Source organism: Mytilus galloprovincialis, chromosome 11 (assembly GCF_965363235.1).
Source record: "Mytilus galloprovincialis chromosome 11, xbMytGall1.hap1.1, whole genome shotgun sequence".
In the NCBI taxonomy this organism is placed as follows: domain Eukaryota; kingdom Metazoa; phylum Mollusca; class Bivalvia; order Mytilida; family Mytilidae; genus Mytilus; species Mytilus galloprovincialis.
This window is the reverse complement of record NC_134848.1, coordinates 35,409,762-35,436,188: the sequence shown is the minus strand read 5'-3', so window position 1 is coordinate 35,436,188 and position 26,427 is coordinate 35,409,762. Positions and strand designations below refer to the sequence as shown.

Sequence of the window (26,427 nt, the reverse complement as noted above, 5' to 3'; positions counted from 1 at the left end):
TTTCAATAAACCTGTGGTTGATTCATGTTTATATCTGATACAACACAGTACATCTTATCAAATTATCTTGATCAAATGACTGATTTTAGGTAACATCAAATACAATTATGTAATGGGACAATAAATCCGTTAGCCCATATTTCAGGAAATTTTCCTGTTGTTAGTACTTTGTTAAATATTTTTACAAAACATTTAAGCAGATATGATTGGCTGCAGTTGAGCATCTCATTTATAATGGAGTCAAAGCTGCTTGATTTATTGTTTTTTAGTGATTTATATTTCCCTCCCCCTAGTTTTTGTATGAAGTTTTAAAAAGCTGAAGAAATTCCCTCTAATTATGGGGTCATTATTATATTTTTTAATGAGTTTTTCCTTGTCATCTAATCTATAAGCAACTTTATCTAATATTTCCTCTGATACTATAAAGTAGTAAACTTCACTGCTCCCCGAGGATTATGGCAAGTTAATTTGCCAATGAAAATATCTAAAAAATAGCTTAAAACTCTGAAAAAAAGATAGAACATTTTTAAGTGCTGAATGTTGAGTTGATATCAAATTCAAAATGTTTCAGACTGAGGCAGTGTTTTGTTATGTGTTTTTTTGTTTTTTGTATTTTTCGTGTATCAGTTTTACTGTGTCATTTAAATCAGTTTCTTTACTGCTTTTTTTACATTTAGGAGTAGCATGACGGCAACCAGATTAGTTTTAAGTTTGTGTTCTTCTTTGTTCAAATATCTATTCCATTATTTTAAAAAATAGATTGTTCACCAAAAAGAACGTTGATAGGTAGTTAATGATCGTTAATGAATGAAATTAAGACAATATATACCATTACCAAATTTTATTTCCCTTCAGTAAGCACATATGTTTAACTCTCTGCGTATCTTCAAATTTTTTGCTTCATTAAACCACGAATGAAATAACATTGACTTTTGAAACAGAAAATGTAGGTCTTTCATAACATGGTTTTTAGTACCGTTCAATCATCATTCTAGTAGATTTCAATGAGTAGAACATTCCTGTCCATTTAGGCCATACGATACCAATGCCCAAAATCGAGTGATGTCCTCCTAAATATTCCCCGTTCAAATTAGCACGATGACAATTGCTGTACCACCATGCTCCTTTAAACACTTGTGAACAGCTGTCTAGATAGTTTATGTCATTATCTTCGTCTTTAGTAGAAAACATCATGCCGTTGTGGTAGGTAAGGCTATCTCCTGTGAAAATGAAGCTTGAATTTCATCAACACTTATATAAGAAACACTTTGCAAAAAACAGGGCGATGATAACTGATTTCGTTTTCTGATTTTTTTTGTCGTCGTTTCCTAAACATATTAAAAGTCATAACTTAACTAGTACAAAATTTGACTGCACCAAATGAGCGTCTCGACAGTTTATATCTTTAGTAAGAGTGGTACCAAAGACTGAAATATTTGGAAATCCAAACTTAATTTAAGCATTGGAGGGCTGACTAAACAAACAAGAACATGAGGTATAGTTAAAAAACGGACAAGAAATCAGAGCTTGACATGCGGAAGATATATTCTTAGCTGTATTTGGCAACACTTTTAGGAGTTTTGAATCTTAATGCTCTTCAACTTTGAACTTTATTTGGCTTTTTTAAACTTTTTTGGATTCGAGCATCACTGATGAGTCTTTTGTAGACGAAACGCGCGTCTGGCGTATACATTAAATTAAGTCCTGGATTCTATGACGAGTTTATTTCCTTGAATCAAAAAAAGATTTTCAAAATGTTATACCATTAAATTTCAATCAAACGATATTCTCATTTTTATCGAAGTTCTGGGTACTTGACTGGTATAACGTAAGAGGCCAAACCCACCTGCAGAATCATCAACCTAGTTATAATGATAACATTTATGGTACTAATTTTACTGCACTAGATATATATTTTGACAATTGATGTTAATAAATATACTATTCTTTTTTGCCTTAAATATGCAAGTATTAAAGACTTTATTCTGTTTTGAATATTTGGTATATCTTTTTCAAATAATCAGGAACAAAATTGACAACGGTAGCTCTTTTTTTTTGTCGGTGCCTTTAAATCGACCATCTAGAGAGATTACATTCATGTTTAAGAGAGATAATGGTAACGATAATGTTATGTCATTTGAATGTATCACACAATACGTTCATTATTTCAAAATATTCCAATAAGCGAGTTCGGAGTTTCGATTACTTCCGGTACATAGGAGATTTGCCGCTTTGCATTGTGGGATCGGACGGAAGATAAACAAAGCATTTTGGCGGTTACATTTTGAGAGAGAGAGTTGGTTTTTATCGAGATGTCTGAAAATGACACCACGATTGATACTTTTAAACGGTGGACGGTACCAGTGCTGCAACAGTATCTGCGGATACGTGGTTTGAGAACATCTGGGAAGAAAGAAGAACTTGTAGCACTGGTTTATTCCGCTGATTTGATGAAGATTAAGCCAGTGCTAACACCCGCCGAAGAGAGAAAACTGAAAGCTGATCAGTACTGTGACAAATTGAAGGCACCAAAAGGTTACCTTTATAAAAATACATTTACTTTGCAAAATATCCATAGCTCTAATAAAAAAAAATATAAGATATACAGACAGCCTATACCTGTATACTATAAGTCTATATAAAATGCAAGGAAAGCATATATATTACAATGGGTATATTCTGTTCTTAATGCTTACTGACTACTGCTGTATTATTTGGGGTGAATGTAAAAATGAAGGGATAACAAGAATTTTAAAAGTCATAAAAAGGGCAGCAAGATTAATTCTAGATGCAGATCCTTTATCCCCCTCAGCCCCCTTATCATGCTTACTTAAAAAAAAACTTGGGTGGATGCTCGGGGGGCTACTTGCTATATAATTAGTGGTAGGGATGAGCCGCTGGAATAGGTCACTTGTTCATGCTCTATGATATATGAAAAGGGTGAGAAATTGAGATTAAATATATCAATAGGTTGATATTGTCCCTTGCTTGATTATATCATAAGTATCTGAAACTAATCAGATGTCCGTATTTATTCTTGATGCTGCGGTTAAACCACAGTCGTAAATGCAGCAGTTATTTGTCAAACCAATTAAACTCTATTTATTCTGATGTGGTATTTCCACTGATGCCAGTGATAGATGCAATAAATCCAACTATTTTGACATTTGCACCTAATTAACATTCAAGGGTTTGTATACATAAAACATGATAACAATTATTTAAAGAAATTCCATTGTGACAGCGTCCTTTAAGAGGGAACGGCAATGAAACTTTTTACCAGTTTTTAATTAATATTTAAACATGTTAAAATCAGTGAAAGTGTTACACTCTGGGTTGATATTACATTTATCTGAACACAGATGTACATTTTTGTAATACCATCTATGATCTGACCAAACGTCTTTTATATGTACATGTACAGGCACGGATCCAGCCATTTTAAAAAGGGGGGATTCCCAACCCAGAGTAAAAGGGGGGGTTCCAACTATATGCTCCCATTCAAATGCATTGATCGGCCAAAAAAAAGGGGGGTTCCAACCCACGGACCCCCCCCCCCCTGGAACCGCCACTGATGTATTGTATTTTGGAATTGAAATATCTTCATAATGAAAGATGTAAAATGGGCAATAAGAAAAAAAGTGTTTAAGATGTGACGAATTTATTGGAAAAGAAGGTGATATTATTGCGACTATTTTCCTTCTTAACAAGATGATAAGCGGGGAAAATATTGAAATATATCTATAGTTCTGTTTTTTGTTAATTAATATATGAAAAGGGTGGGGTACTTGATGTCTCAGCTGCTCACCCCTACCAAAAAAAGTTTGAAGTAGCCCCCCGAGGGTGGATAACAGTTGACAATAGAATAAAACATCACAAATATTTACTTCTATGTCAATATTTTCATGGACACTTTTTCATTCCTGAGGACATATTTTTATAGGAAATTGTGACCTGGACACATTTGAATAAGTAAATATTGTCCATGGACATTATTTATTACAAAACTATGCCTGCTGGACATTAATTCATGGGCTTGGGACATTATTTTAAAAATCCTACATAATCAATTTTCCAATTATATGGCCATTACTGAATCTGACATTACTGCCAGAAGCTTGTAACCCTATCTATTTGAAAATAGTTTATCCTTTGGAAGTACATGTAGCAAAAATAGCTTTAGTGTTATGAATAAATTTAAATTAAATCATTTAAACGATCATGAAAATCTTCTTCATAGGTATTGTTCCAGATCCTTTGATAGACTTGACAAGTGGATGGGTAACAGAATCCAAGGGTGTTTCTATGTGGCCTCCAACTATGTACTATGACATAGCCACCTTCCTTCAGAAAAAAGAAGACAAATCGCTGAGTGACAGGTTGATGAAGGACTACAAGGAGGGAAAGGCCTACAGTTATTTTACATCTGGATGGCTGAAGGAAGTTCATTACCATTATATCGACAGCAATAGTCCTTATTGTTTTTTGAAGGCAGAATGTACTGCATCTCAACGCATTAATGATGTGCCACATACAGCATGGGTTTTACTTGAGAAAGTTTCTGGGGAAATTCAGACAGCTTACTGTTCATGTTTTGCTGGGTATGTTAAAAAAATATGCAGTAACCATTATAATAATTTGAAAAGAAAAAATAATAAAAGATATATATATATATATATAATAAAAACTATAACACAAATTCCCATACGTTTCGGCCATTACGGCCTTCTTCATTGGAATAAATTACAACATATATATATAAAAAATATTTAGGATCTTTGAATGGACTTATAAAATTAAAAACATTCAAATTGCAAGGCTTCAAAGTCATGAAAGTGATATAGAAACGTCTCTTTTAATCTTTTATTGATGTCTTTCATCTTAAAGTCATCATATTCACAAGTGTTAAACAGAATTTTTGACACGCATATGCATACTAGAACATTTTCTAATTTGGACTGTTGCATAAAGTTTTTAACTTCTAGACAGATACTGATATAACATTTTACATTGTCATCCATACAAAATAAGATTTGTTTATTAAATTATTTCACTATTTTATTTGCTCATGTTGGTATAAATAAACAACTTTCTACTCCTGTGTTAAAATTTGTAGATTGGGAGAGACTTGCAACCATATGGCAGCCATTTTATTCAAAGTAGACTATGCTTGGCAATGGGGTGCAAATAATAAATCTTGCACTTCCAAGCCATGTGTCTGGAAGTCACCAAGTACAAAAAAGTCTGTTGTTCAACCAAAAAAACTTTCTGAATTAAAAATAATGAAACCACATTATTCTAAAGGAGGTACATGTATAAAAATGTATTCTGCATTTGAAATTGCATGAAATCAGTTTGTTACATGTATTTAAAAAAATTGCATGTGAATTTGTACTGTATTATGAAATTTTGTTTTATTTTTCCAGATTGTTGGTTATTAGTTCTTCATTTTCTGTGCAGTTCTTACTTTCTTGTCTTGTTATGAAATGTGCAAAAAGTTCTGTTGATATTCTATTTGCCATTTTATAACTGTTTAAGAAAGGTATATTTCACCTAGTAAGAAATCTTTGGAAGTAATAGATATGCAAGCAGCATACAAATTGAAATAGTTTACACAAAAACTTCATTTATATACTACTGTTTTCATTAAAAAATTGTAAGTATGAATTTAAAAACAATTTTATTTTCTGAAATACTGGACATGCTGGAGACGACATTTAATTGGCTTGTGTATTCTTAAAACTCAGTTTACCCTGGAGTGAACAATGTATTTACATTTGTAGAAGATGTCCCAATGATAAAAATGATGATGAATGAAATATTTAATTTTTAAATCATTCTGTATTTTCTCTGTGGCGACATGTTTAAATATACATTGTACAAGGACATTGCTTGCCTATAAAATTTCTTTGTATGTCATTTTGTTAACTTTGGAGACTAAGGATATGTTAGTATAATTTTTACTCTTGTGTAAAATAAACTTTTCCATCATTCTTCAGTGTCGAATACTCACACTTTTATTTTGTAGGGCAAGGCCAGCCAATTAACCCAATCAAACGACAACTTTTTCAGCCAACACAGGGAACACAACCATCTTTAGGGAAGTTGAGTGATGCCTTACTACCGGCATGTCAGAATGCTGCAGTATTCCAGTACTTACACCACAACTACACAAATTATGAACCATCTGAAGATTTTAATGTTCTGTCAACAGAAATTGTCACAACTACTGAGGGGACCATTTTACCCTTATCATTACCAGAGATTGCTGGAAACTGTCATGATCATAATGAGCTTCTTGAAAAACTGAAGTACACAGATGCTGACCGGGAGAAAATTTTACAGGAAACAAATGGGCAAAGTGAAAATGCAGAATGGTTCAATCAAAGGAAAGGACGAATTACATGTTCTAGGATGCACTCTGTTTTCACAAAATCAGAAACATTGAAGAAAAATAAAGCTGTGAACACAGAATCACTAGTCACTGAGATCCTTGGCTACAAAGAAAAAAATAGTAATATTCCTGCATTGAAGTATGGTAGATTCATGGAACCTGTAGCCAGAAGGAAGTATAAGTGTATACTGTTACAGAGGAAACACCAAGATTTAAAAGTTGTGGAAACAGGGCTCTACATTGACACCAAAAGGGGCTATTTAGGTTCAAGTCCAGATGGTATGTTAGACTGTTCTTGCTGTGGTTCTGGTGTGTTGGAGGTTAAATGTCCATTAAGTATTGCACACACCATACCAAGTCATGAAAATCTAACATACTTAGTTAAAGAAGGTAGTAACATCACATTACAAAGAAACCACAACTACTACACACAGATACAAGGGCAAATGGCAATTTGCAATAAACAATGGTGTGATTTTTTTATATTTACCAAGCATGGACACCACTTGGAGAGAATTCTGTTCCAGAAAGATTATTGGGAAAAGATTGTTTCAAATTTGGAAAATTTCTTTCTTAAGTATGTTGTAGTGGAGCTGCTGACTCAGGATATTAAAAAAAAGGTTGCACACACAGAAACATCAAGTGGTACGAAGAGTAATACAGACAGCATACCACTCTTGGCAATACCGGTAAATACATGTAAACCAACAAAATCAACACAAGCTAAAGGGAAAAAGCTCAACAAGAGACGCAAAAAGGTTGAACCAAAACCAATTTATCTGTGCGGCTCATGTCAGCAGACATGTTTGGAAATTGATGAACTGGACAACAATTGTGAATCTGACTACAGTATAGGATGTGACAAATGTAGAAAATGGTTTCACTGGGGATGCATTGGTTTTGATGGTATGTTGAACATGGATAAATGGTACTGTGATGACTGTGAAGCTAGTAAGGAAAACAGTTTATGAATAAGGTATATTTTTATGTCTCACCTACGGTAGTAGAAGCATTGTTTTTTTGGCTGTCCCGTTCCAGGTTAAAAAGTTTTGACGTCCGACAAGGCAGTTTTTATACTATTTCATTTAAGACTAAATGTGCATATATATACATTTTTTGTAATATGGTGTACTGTTGTTAATCTGTCTCAGTCTGTTGACATTGTTTTATTCTAAAATATTTTACACCTTTTGGAATACACTCTGACAGACTTTGATATTATATGCTGCTTTCTAAATATAAAGTTGTCGTTTGAATTATTTTACATTGTCATTTCGGGGCCATTTATAGCGGACTATGTCATATGGGCTTTGCTCGTTATTGAAGGACATACAGTGACCTACATGTACATCTGTTAATTTCTGTATTTCTTGGTCTCTTGTGGAGAGTATCTCATTAGCAATCATCATATCACATCTTCTTGTATATTAAAGAATTGTCTGGACTATCTAAATAGCAACATAAATAATATACAATGAGTATTGTATGATATTTATAGATATAGGAAGATATGGTGTGAGTCTGTTAAATTATCAAAATTTCCTTTCAATTTTAGGTCAATTATTTTTAATAGTTTGCTCCATATATGATATCATATCCCATTTTTTGTTGGCTTGCTAGATACATGAACTGTCTACAGAATATAAAATTAACATCACCAGATAATAAAAGTAACTTCATAAAACTTTTATATTTTATTAACAGTATTTATAACAGAAACAAAAAAAAAATATTTGGATTTTCACAAATCAAAACCAACAAATGTATATATGTATTTAATAAATATATATATTATAATAAATATACTGAATATTTGTAATTTAAACCCTCAAAAAATATATTATTATTTCTATAATCAATTTGAAAAATGACTTATTTATTTTGATATTGCAGAGGAGGATATGAAAGAGAAGAAAAGAGAAAGACGGAAGATATAAAAGTTGAAGATGATATTAATCATTATCTTTAAGACAGCCTACATATTTTTATATTTCTTCAGTGACAACATGCTTTGAAGCAGTATTGTAAAAATACATTGTACATGTACTTTTCAGGTGTATTGGTCTGGGAACACAGTTATCTTCCCTTGATTTTCATAGTCTCCAAATATAATCCTTAGTCAAGTGTGGACAGTGTGTTATAATTACCATTTATTTTTTAGCCTTTCCAAATTTATTTCTTCATATTTTTGGCCTTAAATGGCAAGAAGGGGAATGAAACTACACTTTAAAAAAAATTGGATCATGAATTTCAAAGTTAAATAGTTCAACACATGCACTGTGAAAATAATATCAAGAAGGGCAGTTGGGATTTGTTTTATTTCCATTTATTTTCTCAAAGAATTGCATATATATATATATATATATATATATATGAAATAACTGTGTTCTCACACCAATTGTCCTTGAAACCTCACTCATAATTATGCATTCTTTTCAAAATACATATTTGGTTATACTTATTAAGTTCTAAGAAAAGTTGTCTCAATTATCATGATTATGGTTAACAACCTAAGAAAAGATGTCTTTATCATGGTTAACAACCATAATTATATTTTTTTTAAATTCAACATTCTTGAAACAAGGTTTTAAAATAAACTTATTATCAAAAAGTACAAAGACAAATTACAGTTGAATAGTTATTTAAAAAAAAAATCCTTTTTCAAGCAATAATTTAATCATAAAAGTAAATAACATATCCTTTGTGCTAGAAATAAATAAACAATTTACATGTATTTGAAAGAAATTTTTCCATTGGCCAAAAATTTAAAACTGTTTTTTTATCTTGGTTTAACAGGAATAATTCCAATTAAATGATATATGAGGTGAGGTCTAAAGACAGTTGTAGTGATTGTTAAGTACTATTATATTGAAAACTATAACAGTAGTCTGTTTAGACCGGTTTATTTTTACTTCTGGATCCAAATATCTAATTAAACCAAATCATAACCTAAAACATTTTATCAGATAATATTTTAAAATTCAAAAACGTATATCTTTTAAACTCCTGTTTTGTGATACATTTTAGAATTTTGAATTAACAAAATCATAAAGTTTTGATATACATGTATCAAAATTTGACACCTTAAGTCTCAATAATTCAAACAGAAAATATAATAATTTTTTAAATGCTTGGACTATATATTCTTGAAATTGATTATCTTTTTTTCTACAAAATAGGTGCAATTCATAGTCCTCAATAAACTTTTACAGCCAAATTGTCTAAACTTTTTAAATCAGTGTTAATGAAAACCAATTATTTATGTTGATGGGTTTATTTAATTATCACTTTACTAAAGGTGGTTGCAAATTAGATACAGCAGAACAAATTGTAAAAATCTCATTTGCCAAAGGAACCAAAGTAATAGGCAATGTGTTTTTCAAAATTTGAAAGCACTTGATTCGGCCAATTGCCCTTTCAACATGAATTCTGACATTGGCAACTGCCTTTGTTTTCAGTACATTTTCCTTAGTCATCTGCTCTGACCCCTGACCAGGTGGTGGTATGATCAGTTTTGCTTGTCTCATAACCAAGTCTGATTGTATGGGGAAACCTCTATCTGCCATTACCTCATCAGTTGGATCAATGAGATTTAAAAAACCACTGTCCATTACAATAAAGCGATCAGAGGCCCTCCCGTCATAAGCTTCGGAAATGTATGAAATGCTGCCATTTGGTGCCATTGCCACTAAAAACTTAAGCGTGTTGTTTTTTTTGTAGTCAGACCATGTTTGTGCTTGTAATTCCATATCTCGGGGTCTTTCAATGAATATTTCAGTACAGTCTATGATACACCTAAGATTAGGAGCAATTGAACTATATACATGTGGCAATGTCTCTTTTGTTATTTCTTTATCTGGCCAATGTATAAGAGGCTTCAACTCGTACGCCAGAAACTTCAACCATGTATTCAACACCTGAGAGACAACTGAGAGTTGAACACCAAAAAAATCACCCAGTAGCTCACTGTTCATACCAACCTTACACTTCATCAAAGTCATGACAAGTTCATCTTTGACAGACAATTTTCTTTTGGGACCAAATTTTTTAGGTGATTTTTTGAAAACCCTTTTCGCTTTCGTGCTTACGATTTTCTTGCTTCCACTCCAATAGGTCAAACGCTTTGCACGTGGTAACAAATGCTTGTATAGCCTATCAAATACATCTGCATTAGGCAGCCCTGTGTACAATCGTGTTTTGCTGTCATCTTTCACTATGTTATTTGTCATAGTTGTATGAACCATGTTTTTTGTGATTTGATTTGATTTGATTGTTGGTTGCTTTACGCCGCATTAGCACAAAAAGGCTATATCGCGGCGAGAGCTAATTCGAATATTTTTACAATTTAAAGCATATTTTTAAAATAAGACAAAAGGTCCTTCAATACACTAAAATTCTTGACTAAAGCAAATTGATTATATACAAATAAAAATCAACAGTAAAATAACGTGATAAAAATTAAAATCGATTTAAATATAATAACATTTTTATATTTTATAATAAATTCCAATTTCTTTTAAAAAAGCAACAATATTTGTAAATGGAACATTATTAAATAAATCATACATATTATTGACATTGAAATGCTTCTTACGAATATCAGCAAAGTCAATACAATTAATTAAAACATGTTTAATAGTATACTTGCAGTTGCAAGGAACACATTGTGGTTCATCTTCATTTTTTAAAAGATACTCGTGTGTTATTCTAGTATGACCAATACGACATCTAGTAATAACACACTGATCTTTTCTGCACATAATATTATCAAAAGGTTTGCCTAAATTAGGTTTAATTTCATGCAATTTATTATCGTCTTTTTTACTCCATTTATTTTTCAATATATTAAAAACATATTCTCTAATATTAGATTTAAAATCAGTATATGGTATATCACAGTTAGATAGAGGGTCACCCAGGGCATTCTTTGCCTCAAGGTCTACAGCTGTGTTTCCAAGGATTCCAACATGACTCGGAACCCATAGAAATATTATTTCTTTCAGAAGAATTTTTAAATTCCTCATTACATATAAAATTTTCAGGATTGTTGGGTTTTTAATTTTAGTATTTCGTATAGCTTGTAAGCATGAAAGTGAATCCGAACATATAATAAATTTGGATTTATCTGAAGAAGCAATAAATTTCAAAGCCAAAATTATTGCTTCTGCTTCAGCAGTAAAGATGGATGCATCAGATGGCAAACGGAGGGTTGCAGCTCTGTCCCTGAAGACAGCAGCAGATGCAACTCTATCACCATCTTTTGATCCATCAGTATAGACAGTTGAAAAATCGAGATAATCGGCTTTAATTTCAGCATAGTGTTGCTGAATTAAAAGAGGATTTGTTTTATTTTTATTGTGTTCACGGAGATCAAATATCATTTTTGGTTTGGGAAGTTCCCATGGAGGACATTTGCAAGTTTGAACTTGAGCAACAGATTTTAAATCAAAAGAAGCTAAATGTGGTTTTAAACGTAAACCTAACGGAGGAATTTTATTTTCATGTTTTGCAAAAATATCTTCATAAATCGGATTAAAAACACAGCTGTAGGCAGGATTATCTGAATGGGCTTTTAGTTTGACAGCATATTGAAGTCCAAGCTTCAAACGTCTGTCAGTGAGTGAGTGCTCATCAGCCTCTACATACAGACTCTCAACTGGTGAGGTTTTAAATGCGCCAAGACAGAGACGCAAACCTTGGTGATGCACAGCATCGAGAATCTGTATGTAGGACTTCCTTGCAGAGCCATACACTATAGAGCCATAATCTAGTTTAGATCTAACAAGAGATCTATATAAATTGAGTAAAATGTTGCGATCAGCACCCCAGTCAGTGCTGCCGACAACTTTTAAAATATCTAAAGCTTTTAAACATCTCGCTTTTAACATTTTGATATGGGGTAGAAAGGTTAACTTTTTATCGAAAATTAACCCAAGAAATTTGGTTTCATCAACCATTTTAATTGGGTTGCCGTACAAAGTGAGTTCTGGATCAAGATGCAATTTTCTTTTGTTACAAAAATGCATCCCGACCGTTTTTGAAGTGGAAAATTTAAAACCATTTTCCGAGGCCCATTTTTCAATTCTTCCAAGACATAATTGTAATTGTCTTTCAATGTTATTCATATTTTTGCCTCTGTAACATATTAAAAAATCATCAACGTACAATGAACCTTCAATATTACTTTTTAAAACTTCAACAAGGCTGTTGATTTTAAGACTAAATAATGTAACAGATAAAATACTGCCCTGAGGGACACCCATCTCTTGATCATAAAGATCAGACATGGTCGAATTAACTCTAACATTAAATTGTCTGTTAGAGAGAAAATTAGAAATAAAATTAGGCATATTGCCTTTCAACCCCATATCAAATAGATCTTTTAAAATACCATATTTCCATGCAGTATCATAGGCCTTCTCAAGGTCGAAAAAGACCGACACCACATGCTCATTTTTCGCAAAACCATTACGGACAAATGATTCGAATCGAACAAGATGATCAAGAGTACTGCGACCCTGTCGGAATCCACACTGAATATTGGCTAATAGCCCATTGGATTCCAGGAACCAAACAAGGCGATCATTGACCATCCGTTCGAGTGTTTTACAGACACAACTGGTAAGAGCAATTGGTCGATAATTAATAGGATCCGTATGATCTTTACTTGGTTTTGGAATAGGCACGACGGTTGCAAGCTTCCAGATTGATGGTAAATCACCAGATTCCCAGATGTTATTCATGAGCTGCAAGAGAGCTTCTAGCGAGGAATCTGGCAAGTGTTTTAAGAGTTGGTAGTGAATATTATCAGGCCCACAAGCTGTATCATGGGCTTTTGACAGAGATGTTTTAAGTTCTTCAAGAGAAAATAGTTTATTATAATTTTCACCATTTTTTGATTTAAAGTTTAATTTAATTTTTTCTTTTTGTTTTTTTAACTTTTTTAAAGTCTTCCCTGTAGTTGTTACAAGAAGAAGACTTTGCAAAAGTTTCACCAAGTTTGTTGGCAATATCCTTTTCAGATGTTAATAAATTATTGCCGTCTTTCAAATGTTTTACAGTGGCTTTAGAATTTTTACCTTTAATTTTATTTACCATATTCCAAACTTTTGTCATCGGAGTGCGAGATGTAATCCCCGAGACAAATTTTTTCCAGGATGTTCGTCGGGCTTGCCTACAAGTCCGCCGTGCCTTAGCGCGAAAAATACGGAAATTACTCAAGTTTTCCGTCGTTGGTTGTTGATTGAACCGTCTTTCAGATTTTTTACGGTCACCTATGGCTTGATCACATGCGTCATCAAACCATGGTTTACTGGGATGTTTTGGATTTGCCGAGGTCTTAGGAATAGTTCTGTCAGCAATTGACGTTAGAACTGTATTAAAAGTTAAAATTGGATCTTGCACAGTCTCAAACATCTTTGACTGAAGTTCCGTTCGACAGAGATTCTCAAACAAGGACCAGTCCGCCTTGTCAAGTTTCCAACGTGGTACTCTCTGTTGGGCAGAATTAAAAAAATGTTCAAGTACTATTGGAAAGTGATCACTTCCACATAGATCATCATGAACACGCCATGAATAATCCAGGAGCAGAGAGGGATCGCATATAGTGATATCAATAGAAGAATAAGACCCGTTTCCAGGATGAAGATACGTATTAGATCCATCATTAAAAATGCATAATCCTTCTTGAGAGACAAAGTCCTCAATGATCTTACCTTTGGCATTATGAGTCTTGCTACCCCATAATGGATTGTGGGCATTGAAGTCGCCCATAAGTATAAATGGTGAGGGTAATTGATCAGTGAGGTTTTTGAGTTTTGCTTTATCGATAATTGAATTAGGTGGAATATATATCGAACATAATGTAATTGTTTTGTCTAATGATAAACGAATTGCAACTGCTTGCAGATCCGTTGTGAGTTGGACTGTGCTATGAATGACGTTGTCCTTCACAAAAATGGATGATCCGCCTGCAGCACGTTCATCTACCTTAGAAAATGTGCTATACATGTTGTATCCTTTTAAAGATACGTTGTCACTTTCTTTTAGATGAGTTTCTTGAAGACAAAATGCAATAGGTAAAAAAGACTGAACTAGAAGTGTTAACTCGAGAAGATTTATTTTAAGACCTCGGCAATTCCATTGGATTATATTTGTCATTATTTAATAAAAGAAGGGCGAATGCTGTCGAGTTTGCCAGCATTCTTATTTCGCTCACCCTGAGATCGTGATCTTTCGGGTGGCGGAACACTTTCGGTTTCCATTTCAGTTTCGATGATAAGTGTTGAAAATCTGTTGTGCGAGGAGAGTCGTCGATCTCCAGGACTACGCGCAGCTGGTGTTACTCCGCCTCGACCCCTACCCCGCGACCTCGAATCAGAAGACTTCTGAGAGAATGTATTTCCTGGCTTCTTTTGGACATCCTTCTTTTCTTGAGAACGAAGAGGAGATGGGGCTCTGGTAGACTGTTTACTGGACGAAGAAGATACCTTCTTGGATGCAGATGAAGGAAGACTTTTGGAGGTGGAAGAATCATCTATATCACTGGGAAGATCCCAGACAGATTCACCGCTCCAATTGTGTATTTCTACTGTTTCTTTTTTATTTGATTTTTTTTTCTCATTTTTTTTTGGTGATGATAGTGAGCTCTGTAGGGAAGATTGAGTTGACTGAGTACTGTTTTGGAAGATATTGGTTTTCTTGGAATTAATATTCTATCGGTAGGTTCTGTTTCAACAGGCAGCATTTTAAAATTGTCCGCATCAATTGGCCAAGTCATGCGAGTTTGTGTATTCTCGTGACTGAATGAGCGGACAACTTTGCTGGCGTACGATGGTCTGTTTGAAACAAGGAGATCATTCGAAACAGAAGCTATCTGTTTAGCTTCTGGGTAACTAATGTTTCTTTCTGTTTTAATTTTAATAATATTTTTTTCTTTAAGGTAAACAGGGCAGTCCCTAGACGATGAAAAATGGGATTCACCACAGTTTACACATTTAGAAGATTCAGAGTGACAGTTTGTTCCCTCGTGTCCTTCGTCAGAACACTTGAAGCATCTCTGCTTACCACGACATTGTTTGCTTCCATGACCAAACTTTTGACAAGTAAAGCATCGAATTGGGTTTGGGATAAACATGTCAACTCTGATTCCGAAGCAACCTAAAGTAATAGATGGAGGAGGAGTTGGAGTTCTAAAGGTCAAAAGATAAGTATTTAATTTGATTATATTTCCATTCTTTTTAATTTGAAATCTAATAACATTAGTTACACCTTGGCTTGAAAGTTCCTCACCGATTTCTTCCACGGTAAGGTCACCAAGGTATTGACTTCTGTCTCGAATGATCCCCTTACAGCTGTTCAAACTGTTATGAGGAGAGGCAGAAACAGGAAAGTTTGATATTGTAGACATTGTAAGTAAATTTGTTGATTGACTTTTGTTGGAACATTCAACCAACAAATTGCCAGATCTCATTTTTGAAACTTTTTTAACAGTACCAGCAACGCTTTGAATTTGTTTGTGAATTACAAAGGGCGATATTTTTGAAATTGGTTTTTCTTCTGTTCCTTTTATTACAATAAATCTGGGCCAACTGTCATCTTCCCGACAGGGCTCTGAATCATCACATTTTCTTTTCTTATGTATTAAAGCTGATTTCGAGGGTTTGTTTTGTTGTGCCATATGAAAGGAGAAAGATTCACCATTCTTGCCATCCACCCACCTCGGAGTGCCTACAAGGGCGATGCTGTGTTTCCGTGGCGAACCGGGATCGAGTGCTAATGCTGAAAACGAGCTCCATATATAATGTAGCTGGTCCTCAAAATCAGCACCCAAGATCCACTGCGGAAAGCACCAGATGTTCCAAGAATAGTATACTCAAGCAGAGCGTATCCATCAAGCGAAAAAGAAAGCGTACCACTTGATTGACCCATGAGCCATCGCCTTCTTCAGTTATCCAAAATATAAATAGCTTAATTTAAAATACATGTGTATATTATGAAAATTGTTACAAGAAAGCTTATTGTTGAGGATTAACTGAAGGGCTCGACATGACCAGCCGATTGATCGAACCGGGTCCATCCGACCTCCCGTTTAGATGATTTCGAAGCCAAAGCAGCTTATTGAACTATAGTCTCGTCCGTCCGGGTATTTTCTGACCGTAAGGAGTCTGGCTATAGCCCTCATCCACAAGGATCTCGTCAACCACCGACACGGGTAGCAACCCACGGCAAACGGGTTGGAGAGCCTATTTTATTTAAAACATCGGGCATCTCACGATGTTCGGATCACTTTAGTCTGGTCTCTACCCTTCGACCTGTCCAGCATGGGTAACCCTACCAGGAGACGAAGCTCCAGCTGGCATAGCTCTTGGGGTCACTGAGACACGCAAGCCCTCCGACCACGGCAAGGATAGCGATCCACCGGAGGGCATGTTTTTTGTGCCTTTGCTGTGTAGTTGTTGTTGTAAATAAATTAATTGAGAATTTAGTTTATTGATAGTTTGTTGCTTGGTGAAGCAACCTTTACAAACACAGTTGGAGGAACAGTCACATTTAGAAGCATATGAATGGTCTGATTTATTAAGATGATTGTCAGATTGCAGCTTTTCTTTACATGTACTGTTTTTCTCTTTATTTATACCAGTGTAACAGTGGTCTGATTGTGCAGATTTTTTAACATAGTCAATATACGGTGTAGCAGTATATATTTGAATGTCTTCTGCTGGTAAATTTGTGTCTTGAATGTCTTGCAATACAGATGACTCAATTGTACTTGTATTTTCAGACACAGACTTGCTTTTCTTTTGAAATTGATGTTTAACAATTATCTTTCTGGATGGTCTTACAGTTGTTTTTACAGTGTGCCCTAAATTAACCGATGGATAAGGAGTACATTCCTCAAAATGATTTGAGCAAACCCTGTCATGAGCTTTTGGAGTCCAGTTTTTATTAGTTGTTGGGTCAATTCTATTCACTTGAATCATCCATTTTTTCCTTAACTCAGGATTCTTGTTTTCTGTTGGAAATGGAAACAACTTGAAGGGTGGTTCACAATCACAAGACCTTGTTCCTAAATTACACTTATGAACTTGACACAAAGTTTTCATCCATTTGTTGAGGTGGTAGGTGGAATTACCACACCCAACAACACAACAAATTCTCATACTATACAACTTCTCTTTAACATTACAATGAAACTTTAAATATCTTGACCTTTACTTTGACTAATACCTGAAAGAAACAAAGACCAATAAAAACCTATTGCCACCAAGTAATATAAAACATTACAGAGCAACCTGTGTAAACTGAATAAAGTGAGCACCAATATTTTGTCAAATTCTAATAGATGTTAACTAAAACAGTTTTAGGCTAAAGAGATCTGCATTATTAGCTGATGACCAGTACCTTGTGCCAATTAACCAAGATATATATATTACAAAACTGTTATGCAGTGTCCAACTATCAACTATACAAATCCTTGGAATAAACTAACAAATGACTGCCACTATAAACTTTATACATTGTTTTTTTTTTTTATAAATAACAGAATTTTTTTTATTGTGATGTGACATGTGTGTTAGACTATTGTTAGAATTTGCCCAAAACTCTTTTTAAGAAATACTTTCTGTGCAATTCCAAACTGTTATTATGCGCATTAATTAAGAACAGTTTGTTATTTCTTTATTTATTTTTAGTAGTTGTGTTATACATGTATTGACATGGTCTAAAACTTTAAAGCATTTAATATTTCTTGTGTTTTGAGTTTTGTCAATGGTCACATTTTGGACATAGCATATTTACTTTTAAGTTATACTGTTCACACATAAATTTGTAGTTTACATGTACATGTAGGTGGAATAATTTAAGTGCTCCTTGCAAATACCTATTATTAAGTTGTGCTTATCTTATTTAAAAATAAATAAATACACATGTGCTTACATAAAGTGTTTCAGTATTCATTCGAGTGTTGTTTATAGACTAGTGGTAAAAAAAGTCTGTTTATAGATATAAAAAGATGTGGTATGAGTGCCAATGATACAACTATCCCTTCATTTTTTTTATAATAAGCCATCACAACAAGCTATGAGTAAGTTATATGACTATGATTAAGGCCATAACGGGACCCAACAATTACTTGCTAGAATCATTCAACATAGAAGTCGCATTATTGCCATCGGTACTGTCATGACCGTCCAATATCTCCGTTTTTTTAATTTTTCTGGAACAATTTTCCGTGAAACTCATTTGAAAACCCTCTGTTCATCATTCAATACTACCGTATGTTGCGTAACAATAAATATGTTTCTTCCTGCGCAACGATTACTAACGTTTTAAAGTATATTCACGATATCCGTTGTGTATTTATCCCGTTTGTTTATCTGCAATGACCTTTCGACCTTAGTGGGTAATCTCCCTTGAATTTTTTCGCACCTGCGCATTACAGAACTCCGAACTCGCTTATTGAAATGGTGAAGTTATACCTGCATTACCGCTATATCCATCTATGTTCAAAGTATATTTTGTTCTGGCATCTCCGACACTGAATGTAGAATACTTTGCATATCTCGAATTCCCTTCAAAATCCTCAAGGTGTATGTAAAGCTTGTAGTTTCCAGAAGTGGTTAGAATATTTATGAAATTATTTCCTGTGCAAAAATGAAATAATATATACATCTGCGAAATTAACAACAATTGATCGGCTTTTTGAATCCTAGTTTTGAGCTGCATTTAAAATATCTTTATGAGTTAATATGATTGTTTTGTTTGTTAAATCTACTTAGTTTGTACTAAATTGTATAAGTGAGATATTGTTTCAGTTCTATGCGACTGTCATTCAGGTGCGATGTTGACTTACCTTAAAACAACCTATCACGGAATTACAGTAGCAAGTAAGAAATATAATAGTTGTTTTCTATTTTTTTATGTGTTTCAGCTTTTGATTTTGCCATGTGATAAGGCATGTTTCATTTTTAGATTTGCCTTGGAGTTCAGTCCTTTTATGATTTTTTAAAAATCCTGATATTAGAATCAGCATATAAAAAAAGCTCAGAAAATTACTGAAATATACATAAAGAACTTGCTGGGTCGATTCCTATGTTCAGTTGTTATAAAAACAAGAAAGAGTTTTTGTGATATGTTATGATTTTTAAATCGTATATATTTATAATTGTGGATATGAGTTAAATTTGTTGTTTAAATTCTATCTATGACATGGGTTAACACTTGAGTGAGTTATCTATGACATGGGTTAACACTTGAGTGAGTTATATGTCAAATTGCTTGATTGTTAATAAAAGCTGCTACTTTACACCCAAAAGTTAACACTAAACAACTAGCATGCTCAATAAATAACCTTTACATCAAACGTGAATCGTCTCAGCTTGATACTTCTAACATTCTTATACAAAGAAATAATTTACCAGTCTTTTTTTTCCATTTAAGTTGAAAACTTTATCCTCAAAAAGCATTAAAAAAACAAAGACGGCTTTTCCAGCTGTGCAGAAAGGAGAACGGGTTTTTCAATGGATTATAAAAAGAAAATTACCTAACCAATACTCTGAATTCAAATTTCCAAATCCAATCTCATAATCGCACCATCCTCTGTAAAAATTCACACTTCCATTCATTCTGCTTTGTAAAACCTTTTGAAAAATTATATAGCATTAATTATAATGAAATCTCGACATTTCATATGTGTCTCAATTGAGACTCTGAAGCTAGCTGAAAGTACGTTGATTTTTTTGTTGAACGAGGAATACTGCTTTCTCAAAACATGGTAAATAAAGGCAACAGTGGTATACCGCTGTTCAAAACTCATAAATCCATGGACAAAAAACAAAATCGCGGCAACAAACTAAAACCGAAGGAAACGCATAAAACATAAGAGAGGAGAAGAACGACATAACACTAAAATGTAACACACACAGGAACGGACCGAGCATCAGACAAAATTCCACGAGAATAAAAAATATAACATCAAAACCAAATACATGAATTTGGATAGACAAGTACCGTGACACGTCTTATCGCAATTTGAATTTACACTCAAAGTAAGAGAAAACAAACGACGCAACGTTAAAATGTAACACACACAGAAACGAACTAAAATATAACAATGGCCATATTCCTGACTTGGTACAGGACATTTTTAAAGTAAAAATGGTGGGTTGAACCTCGCACTTTTATGGCCATGTGAAATATAACATCAAAATGACAACACAACACCACAGGACTACAATATAAATAAATTGGAGAACACAATTGACAAAGAATCACACGAACAACAGCCAACAAAAGGCAACAAGTTCAAAATGTTAATACGCCAAAAGTGCATTTTGTCCACTCAAGACCTACTAGTGACGCCCAGATACAAAAGTTTACAAGTCGAAACAGGTACAAAGTGGAACAGCATCGAGGACAAAAAGATCAAAATAGTTGTGCCAAAAACGGCAAGGATTTTCTGTTAGTTACCAGGAGTTGTCAGTTGCTAAGACAGGGCTATGAATCAATCAAATTAAGGTCATCACTCAAGAAATTTTACGGTCGCCATCATGAGCTGATTGGCCATTATGACAAAAGTTTGTCAGAAATCATATCTGATATGCTTCCTCAGTCATAATAACCTTTCATCATTACCGAACTGAACAAAGAAATAACACGACGGGTGTCGTACGGTATACGGTGCAGGAAATTCTTACCCTTCCGGAGCATCTGATTTCACTCCCGGTTTTTAGTGGAGTTCGTATTGTTTCTTAATTATTATTTATAACTGTTGAAGTAAATGTCCTTGGTTTTGTGGGTCTTTGTTTACTCCTTGGTTTTGATAATTATTGGCTTTCAGCGATTCACCCCAAGGGTGACTGGGGTATAGAAATATGGTCACTTGGTCTTCTCCCGACCGGCAGTAAAACGCTTGCCAAAGTGGGGCGTCCGTTTGGCTGTGCGGGATGTATCAAGTTTGCAGTCACGTCCTGTCAGAAGGGGAACGTTAAATCCAGTGCCAAGCTCTTTGCACGTTTAGAACCCTTGCAACAACTCTTTTGAGGGGTCCGTAGGTGGCCTGTTGAAAGGCAAAATGTCTGTCCCTATCCAAGATACCCTCATTTTCCAGTGGCAGTCCCCGACAATCATCCCAGATGTCCTCTATCGTATCAACCTACTTATTGTATTTATTGTGAACTTGTTCTCGTCCTGAATATGCATGAAATATTTGCCACTGGATGTTACGCAACCAACCATCAATCTATCAATCTTTCAGCGACTAGTCCGTTTCCAATGAAGTTATTCATAGGTGGATGCAGTATCGTCATTACACTATATTGTTATTCTTGTCTGTTTTTTTAAGTTATAGCTCTTCGCTTGTGCTACTAATTGTAACTCTTTCTTTTTCATTTTTTTTTTGTCGTACGGATGAAGGCAAATCCAGATGTCAAAAGAATCAAAATTAAAACGTTTCATATGCATTTACTGTTCCATATTGAGAGAAAAGGCTCTGGCATTTCTTAAGATATAATGTGACAGCTCCAAATGCTTGGAAAGATGATACCCCCAAGGGTGACTGGGGTATAGAAATATGGTCACTTGTTCTTCTCCCGACCGGCAGTAAAACGCTTGCCGAAGTGGGGCGTCCGTTTGGCTGTGCGGGATGTATCAAATCCGCAGTCACGTCCGGTCAGAAGGGGGACGTAAAATCCGATGCCTCGTGTAAAGAGAGTGCCACACTCTTTGCACGTTAAGAACCCTTGCAACAACTCTTTTGATCGGTCCGTAGGTGGCCTGATGCAAGGTAAAATTTCTGTCCCTATCCAAGATACCCTCATTTTCCAGTGGCAGTCCAAATTTCCCCGACCATCATCCCAGATGGCCTCTATCGTATCAACCTACCAATTGTATTAATTGTGAACTTGTTCTCGTCCTGAATATGCATGAAATATTAGCCACTAGCCACTGGACGTTAAGCAACCAACAATCAATCAATCAATGGAAAGATGATATGTTACGAATCAAAACTTATACATTCATAGAAGGATAACTGAAATAACAAATTTAGCTAAGAGTACAGTTTTTGGTGGTCCTTAAGTAGCAATAAACAAATGCCACTTTTAAATCGACAAACTTTTGTAAAGGTGAATCTCTGCGATTGAGATTTCCGACAATGGCATCTCAGACATGTTTGATAGGGTTCATGCATGGAGTCAAGGAAGGCCAAAAATTAGTGTAAATGGCTGGTTGCTCTTTGGACTCGGTTAAAATTGTTGCCCTGCGTGGTATAGCGTTGTCATTCAGGTACAAGTGTCTTGACAATGTTGACGCAAGTGGGGGATTACTAAAATGACGGACTACAATATGTTAAGGCACCAGATCTCTGTATGTCTGTCCGTTTATGTTACCCTGCAGAATATGCATACCCAGCTTATAACGGTATAAGAAGCAACCCCGTACTGGAACACAACCAGCAATGCATGCAGTCCTTGTGCAAATATTGTTTTTGGTCATAGGCCGTTTTTTCCACCTGCGAAATTCGTATTATGGCGTCTTCTGGCAGTAAAGGAAACTGACTCCCATCTGACCAATGAGTGTTTTGTCAGGTTCTTATGTTCAAGCATAGATGTTCATTATCCCATTTAAACCTGGCGGTAGAGTGCCTGCTTGAAGGTACAGGTCTCTATACACCACGACGTGCTCTTCGTTTGCCTCTATAAAGTCGACGGACCAATGTACGAACACTTACACGACCACCTGGAGAAACAGTGTATTTATAAACGCACATATGACCTTTGATAAAAGGTTGGTTGACTGATTTATCGGAGTGCAATCTTTTTGGTCGTAATGAATTTTTTTAGTGTATGATAAAGGTAATTCATAACACCAAACATTAATATTTTTTTTGCAATAGTTAAAAAAATATTGCCAGTTATATTTCGGTGGTGCTTAACTTTTGGCGGACTGTATATATAATTTGTAGTTCTTTTCTTTTTGTTGAAATAAAGCATAAAGAAGTGACTATCAGTATTTATTTGACTTGAATGCCAACCAAAGTTGAGAGAGTTGGCAGACATCATATGAAAATTATATATTCATCAAGCATTTGCATTTTTTCATTAAGTTGGACAAGTTGGCCGAAGGAACATTGACATGATTGACAGGATTTAAGTTAACACTTCTCACAAGTGGGACGATTTGTTCTGCTCAATGAATATCATTACAATTAAAACCTGGAAAGGGGAACTGATGTCCCTTTGATACTATTAAATTAATATTATGTGTGTATACATAAATTTCCTTTAATACTGTTATAAACATAAAATTAAACATTTTTCAATGCATGTTAACCTGTAGCTATTTTAGTGTTGACATCAAATACACCTATGCCTCTCTTGTTTTCACCAGAGTAATGCGTCTTCCCTAATTTAATTTTGTTTAAACGTCCACATATTGGTCTATGGCAGACAATATACAAAATTCCTGAAACGCCATAGCTTCTAACACCCCTGGTATCGTGCAAATGAAGGGGTTTGTTACACCCTATACATCTTTTCAGCTGACTAGCCAAATACTCTAATTCACACAGGAATCTACAATGGTCTAGGGGAACAAGATCAGATGGATTATATTCATGAAATAAATCATCTCTGTCATGTTCGTGATAGCTTTTGTTGGTTTCAGGAGGATATTTGGTTAATGTAGATGATGTTTGCAGTGATGATAAAATAAATTAAGGGTGGTCTTCTAAAACTATGTCTGAGACATAGAACTTCTTTGATTGTGTTTTAACTTTTCGTCTACTTTCAATAAAATTATGTATTCTTTCTACAGGTACGCGTAAACACGACTGTTTGAGGATTCGTTCTATGTATGATTTATGTGAAACTGCTTCATAGTACACCAAAATGCTGGTCATGTTCTATATTTTCTGAGCAGCAAGTTAGTTATTGTGAAAAGCAGTTCACTGTTAAGCAATGTAAACATCTCCACGTCTTTTGTTGTGTCCATTTTTGCATTTCCGTGCATGCCGGAAGTGATCACTGCCAAATATTATTAAAAGATGTGTATTTGAATTTGTTTAAAAAAAAAAGTGAACCCGATTAATTGAAGGACATAATGAAGAGAATTATGTATTATTTTCATTATTTTTCATTTACAACAAATCGAATGTCGATAAGAGTCAAAAGCTTCATCATACAAATAACATTTCCTGTATACCAGCCAACATTCAAAATAAGATGTTCCTATTTCTTCTCTTGTCCAATATACTTTAATTCTGGGTCCTATTTCTTTGCATTGTTCATAATGGTTGGCGTAAATGATTTTCATATGTTTAAATTTTTGACTCTTGCTCAGTCATCCATTTTAAGTGCAAAACAGTATCCAACCATTCAAACAATGCTCAGAAACTTTAACTTGTGAGTTGGTGCGATTTTTTTTTATATAAGAAAAGTTTCTTTGACGGTAGATATGGTTTAATCTGTTATGATGTTTTCTCTGGCATATTATGATACTAACAGCCTTTTCGGCTCCTTTTGCTAATTTGTTAATGGTTGATTCCAAAATCAAATACGATCTTTTAGGCCGAAGAAGGAAAACTCTCATAATCAATTCATCTTTTGTTCCACCATAATTCAAATTGTGATATTTTAGAATGCTACGAAGCTTAAATATTGAACAGTTTGAAAGATTGCTTACATCTGCTGCAAAACTACTCAAATTGCCATTATATGTTTCTTTCAGCGATGGAATACACAGTTTCTTCTTTTCAGCTATTTGTTGCATAACATCTGTTTTGGTGTATTTGTTGGCATATGTAATATTTTTGTTTTTTGCAATGTCTAGAAGGTCTGCAAGAGACTTTTTGAAAAGTTCACGATCTTTTCATCGTTCCTTGATTTCATCAGCTGCAATCTGATGTTCTATTTTCTCCTCAATTTTTTAAAGTTCTTTTTCAATATGAATAGGAGTCAACCATGACAGTAAAGCAGCAGATGACATGACAGTTTCAGTTATACTCACACACAACTCACTCAGTCAAATTAATGTGTTGGATGGGAGAAACAATTCTTCCAAATCCCATTCACTGAAGGGTACTTGCTGTCAAGACTCAAAACACATGTAGTGTAATTCATCCCTTTCAATCCAACGCAACAAATCAGGCATTGGCTCTTTAACATAGCGATTTACTTGGGTTGTTGAGCATTTGGAAAATATTGTTGCAGAGTATTCTGTCAACCATGCGGTTAACATTATCCGAAACAGAGTTGCTTAAATGATTACAGTCTTCAAATTTGATAGGACAAAAAGTCACAAATAATTTGTTGACAATTGATTGAATATACGAGAGAAAGATCTTGAAATATTTTCTTTTTGTAACATATATTTATTTCTAAGTTTAGGCAATTGTTCATAAACCTTGATAAATGAAAATTTATTAAAATTAATCATCAATTAAGCAATGAAACGAAAAGTGCAAAGATTAAAAGATCAGTGTCAATTTATTGCAGAAAATTGTGTTCTTCAATCAATCTTGACATTGACCAGTTAAACATATATGATGCAAACAAAGTCAAGGCCATAGTTGAGACGAGCGTAAGAGAACAAACAAACTATATAAATGTGGATTTCCTCAATACAATAGGAGTTAAACATGTGAAATATAACATTAAGATGACAACTCAACACTACAGGACTACAATATAAATAAATTGGAGAACACAATTGACAAAGAATCACACGAACAACAGCCAACAAAAGGCAACAAGTTCAAAATTTTAATACGCCAGAACCAATGAACCAATGGAATATTATCACATGGCTTTTGCTTTCTCTTTCTTGTTCTTTAGATTTGAACCAGTTGACAAACTAATTTTACGTTTTCTCAGAATAGCGTGAAGAACTTGTTTCTGTAGTCGCTTTATGACAGCTTCATTCCATAAACTTTTGGTTCTTTTATAATATGTCCAGGACCAGTGTTTACGTGCACTACCTATCTTAAACAGAGATACACTAGTAATAAGTTTTTTTTAGCTCGGCCTTGGTGACGC

The 26,427-nt window shown here is 34.3% G+C and overlaps 1 long non-coding RNA gene across 1 annotated transcript; it reads right to left on the bottom strand.

Moving 5' to 3' along the window:
- Positions 1–918: 918 nt before the first annotated feature.
- Positions 919–20,037, bottom strand: LOC143051186 (uncharacterized). Its single transcript, XR_012970635.1, has 3 exons — positions 19,938–20,037; positions 18,874–19,038; positions 919–1,220 (listed from the first exon to the last, which is right to left on the bottom strand). It is a non-coding gene; the product is annotated as an uncharacterized LOC143051186 (long non-coding RNA).
- Between the last annotated feature and the right edge of the window lie 6,390 nt (positions 20,038–26,427).